This window comes from Lissotriton vulgaris, unplaced genomic scaffold, assembly GCF_964263255.1.
Source record: "Lissotriton vulgaris unplaced genomic scaffold, aLisVul1.2 SCAFFOLD_1166, whole genome shotgun sequence".
NCBI lineage: Eukaryota > Metazoa > Chordata > Amphibia > Caudata > Salamandridae > Lissotriton > Lissotriton vulgaris.
The window spans coordinates 709,975-714,650 of record NW_028240723.1 but is presented as its reverse complement, the minus strand read 5'-3'; the positions used below and the strand labels follow the sequence as shown (position 1 = coordinate 714,650).

Here is a 4,676-nt window from a genome sequence, read left to right as displayed (position 1 = left end):
TACATGCTCCTGCTCTGTTCGCATGCTGTACGTGTTTCACGGCCATTACCGGTAAAATCATGTGAGGATGACTGGTAGGGGTGGGCCGTGTGCAGGATGATGGATAGATGTGTACTGTCACCAATGGAATTAGGGATTTCATTTCCTTCTGTACGTGAGTGTGGCCAAGACTTACACCTCTTTTCTGTGCATTTCAGCTTTGGCAGAGGGCACTCAGCCACAGACGGCGGAGATAAGTGGTGGCAATGCATCCGGATCTGACTTCACGCACACGCAGACTGACACAGAAGAGGGCAGCCCCGGAGAGGGGGACAGGACCGTCCCTGAGGACTCGCATGTCGAGACACCATCGTCCTCATCTTCCGACAGTGTCGGTGAGTAAGCACTGTTGTCACAGACTGGGAGTGGGCAATCAACATCTTCGGTCGGGACACAGCACACAGGGCTCACACTGCCGCCACCTGTACCAAGTACTGCTCGTGCACGCAGAAGTAGGGGGAGCAGAGTGGCCTTCGGTGCAGGCAACGCTGCCCCTGCCCTGGTGACCCAAAATGCACTTTGTGCTGAGGCTGTTGATCTGCTGTGACAGCTGTGTGTTCGTCAGACCAATATGATCAATGCTTTCCAAGACCACGATAGGAAGTTGGGGCAGGTGGTGGCATTCATGGAAAGGATGCATGGCAATGTTGCTGGTCTACACAGGACAGTTCAGTGATTGGCAAGCAGTGTGTCGTCTGCCATTGTACAGTCGCATGGACAGGGTGCTACTTCTGTTCCCACATCTACACCACTGGCTGTCTCAGGGGGGAGTGAATATTCGGACCAGGACTCTAATACAGGTTATTGCACTAGAAGCAGCCACAGACAGCACGTCAGGGCACGGAGGGCACACACAACATCCCCTAGGTCAGCAAAATCTGTTCACAAAGACAATGTCACATACACTGGAGTTCACACACAGGATCCACAAGTGGTGGTGGGGGGAATGCATTCACATGCTACACAGGCATCCCACACTAAAGGTCCTCCCAAGGCAAGTGATACTCACAAGTCCATGGACACTCCCTTGGACAAGGTCAGTCCAAAGACGAAGACACCTCTGAAGAGCAGGGACACTCCCAAGGACAGGGACAGTACTAAGGAAGGGGGCACTCCCAAGGGCAGGGACAAGGACAGTCCAAAGACAAAGGCACAGCAAAAGAGCAGGGACACTCCCAAGGACAGGGACACTACTAAGGAAGGGGCCACTCCCAAGGGAAGGGACAGTACTAAGGAAGGGGCCACTCCCAAGGGCAGGGACAAGGACAGTCCAAAGACAAAGGCACAGCAAAAGAGCAGGGACACTCCCAAGGACAGGGACACTAGTAAGGTAGGGGCCACTCCCAAGGGCAGGGACAGTACTAAGGAAAGGGCCACTCCCAAGGGCAGGGACAAGGACAGTCCTAAGACAAAGGCACAGCAAAAGAGCAGGGACACTCCCAAGGACAGGGACACTAGTAAGGTAGGGGCCACTCCCAAGGGCAGGGACAGTGCTAAGGAAGGGGCCACTCCCAAGGGCAGGGACACACACAGGGAGAAGGTGTGTTATGGAGACAGGTACACCACAGACGACAAGTCTGCTGCCAAGAACAGGGCACCGTCCAGGGAACAGGGAAAGTTCAAGTTCAAGTTCAAGTTCAGGAATTTATATAGCGCACTACTCACCCAGAGGGTCTCATGGCGCTTGGGGCGGGTGGGGGGGTTCATTATTTATCGAATAGCCAGGTTTTAAGTTCTTTTCTGAAGGAGATGTGGTTCTGTGTAAGGCGGAGGTGAGTGGGGAGTGAGTTCCAGGTCTTGGCCGCCAAGTAGGAGAAGGATCTACCTCCCATTGTGGATCTTTGGGTACGCGGAACTGCGGCGAGGCCTTGATTGGAGGATCTTAGTTGGCGGGTGGGTGTGTAGAAGGATAGTCGAGTGTTGAGGCATTCGGGCCCTAGTTTGTAGAGGGCCTTGTGTGCGTGGGTGAGGAGACAGAACGTTATTCTCTTGTTGACGGGAAGCCAGTGGCGGTCTTTCAGGTGGCCGGTAATGTGATCTTGGCGAGGGATGTCCAAAATGAGTCTCGCCGATGCGTTTTGGATGCGTTGGAGTTTTTTCTGTAATTTGGCTGTGATTCCGGCGTAGAGGGTGTTTCCGTAGTCTAGTCGACTCGTAACCAGTGCGTGGGTGACAGTCTTTCTTGTCTCGGTGGGGATCCAATGGAAGATTTTTTTGAGCATACGAAGTACGTTGAAGCAGGAGGATGAGACGGCGTTGACTTGTCTGGTCATCGAGAGGGAGGAGTCTAGGATGAAGCCTAGGTTACGTGCGTGGTCTGTGGGTATGGGTGCTGAGCCCAGATCCGAAGGCCACCATGAGTCGTCCCAGGCAGAGGGGGATGATCCTAGGATGAGCACTTCCGTTTTGTCTGTTAAGTTTTAGGCGGCTGTTTTTCATCCATATGGCTACTTCATTCATGCCTTCGTGAAGATTGGTTTTGGCGGTGTTGGGGTCTTTGGTGAGGGAAAGGATCAGCTGGGTGTCGTCAGCGTAGGAGATGATGTTAAGGTTGTGTTGACGCGCGATGGAAGCGAGTGGACTCATGTAAACGTTGAAGAGGGTGGGACTGAGTGATGATCCTTGTGGTACTCCGCAGATGACTTCGGTGGCCTCTGATTTGAATGGGGGGAGTCGGACTCTCTGGGTTCTCCCGGCGAGGAACGAGATGATCCAGCCCAAGGCTTTTCCTTTTATGCCGATGTTGCTGAGGCGTTGTATGAGGGTGCTGTGACAGACAGTGTCGAAGGCGGCGGAGAGGTCGAGTAGAATGAGGGCCACTGTTTCTCCGTTGTCCAGTAGTGTTCGGATGTCGTCTATTGCTGCGATGAGGGCGGTTTCGGTGCTGTGTTTGTCTCAAAAGCCGGACTGTGAGGGATCGAGGGAGTTGTTGGATTTGAGGAAGGCGGCGAGTTGGCTATTGACGGCTTTCTCAATGACTTTGGCCGGGAATGGGAGGAGGGTTATGGGGTGGTAGTTTTTTAAGTTCAGAGGGGTCTGCTGTGGGTTTCTTCAGGAGGGCGCTGACTTCGGCATGTTTCCAACTTTCCGGGAAGGTAGCAGAATTGAAGGAGCAGTTGATGATATCACGGAGATGGGGTGCGATGATGGAGTCTGCTTTGTTGAAGATGTGGTGGGGACAGGGGTCGGTTGGCGAGCCAGAGTGGATGGAATTCATTAGGCGGATGGTGTCTTCAGTAGTGATTGGGTTCCAGACGCTGAGGTTGTTAGAGGGCGGTTTGGGTTCTGAGGGGGGTGGAGAGGATTGTTCGTTAGAACTGTTTTCGAAGCTGTTATGTATGTCGGCAATTTTGTTGTAGAAGAAGGAGGATAATGAGTCGCAGAGGTCTTGGGAGGGAGTGATGTCGTTTGATGCTGCGGTGGGATTGGTGAATTCTTTGACGATGTTGAATAGTTCCTTGCTGTTGTGGGCGTTGTTGTCGAGTCGATTCTTGAATGCTGATTTCGTGGTGGATCGAATCAGCTGGTGGTGTTTGCGGGTGGCTGCCTTGAAGGTGGTCATGTTGTCGGTGGTTGGGTTTTTTCTCCATGTTTTCTCGAGAGTACGGCATAACTTCTTGGATTTCTTAAGGTCATCGTTGAACCAGGGGGCCTTTTTGCTGTTTTGTTTGGTGTGATGGTTTTTCAAGGGTGCTAATACGTCAGCGCTGTGAGTGATCCATTGTTTGAATTTGATGGCAGCTTGGTTTGGGTCCGATGAGAGGGCGGGTGGGTTTTGGTTGAGCGATGAGAGGAGTTGGTCGGTGGTGTTCCATTTTCTTCGGGGGATCGGTTGTGGGGGGTTGTGGGACGAGGTGGTTTTGTAGCTGAAGTGAACACAACAGTGGTCCGTCCAATGGAGAGCTGTGGTGCGATCGAAGGAGATGTGTTTGCTGGAGGTGAAGATAGGGCAGAGCGTATGTCCGCAGACAAGGCACATCCAGGGGACAAGGCTTCTCACATGGACACTGGTGCAATCAAGGACAGGCATACATCACCCCTGGCTGCACTGAGGCTGATGTTGTTGTTATTGTTATTGTTATTGTTAATTTCGACTTATAGCGCGCCCAATCACCTGCAGGCCTCTAGGCGCGTGGAAATCGATGTCATACAATAACTCGGTTCACTTCTAAGAGAGATGCAGCTACAGGACTACACTGTGGTCAAGGTTTTTCTAAACAGCAGGGTTTTCAGAGATTTCCTGAACCGTAGGAGATTCATCTCCCTGCGTAGCCCCTCAGGCAGCTTGTTCCATAATTGGGGGGCCAGGACGGAGAAAGCTCTCCCTCCCTTAGTCACTAATTTGTAGCGGGGGCAGACCAGTAACTGAGCGTCTGATGATCTGAGTGCTCTTGTCGGGTTGTACACTTCCAGGCGGGCTTTGATATAGGCCGGCGCATGGCCGTAAATCGCCTTATGCGCTATACAGAGGCTCTTGAATTCAACCCTCTCCTTAACAGGGAGCCAGTGAAGGTTTTGAAGAAGAGGGGAGGCCTTTGTTCGTCTGGGCACTCTGAAAATTAGCCGTGCAGCGTCGTTCATTACAACCTGGAGTCTGTTTATCGACATTTTTGGGAGGCCAAGGTACAGGGAGTTCC

The 4,676-nt window shown here is 52.5% G+C and overlaps 1 pseudogene; it reads left to right on the top strand.

Moving 5' to 3' along the window:
• The first annotated feature begins 610 nt into the window (after positions 1-610).
• Positions 611-4,463, top strand: LOC147672897 (uncharacterized; annotated as a pseudogene).
• Positions 4,464-4,676: the final 213 nt, after the last annotated feature.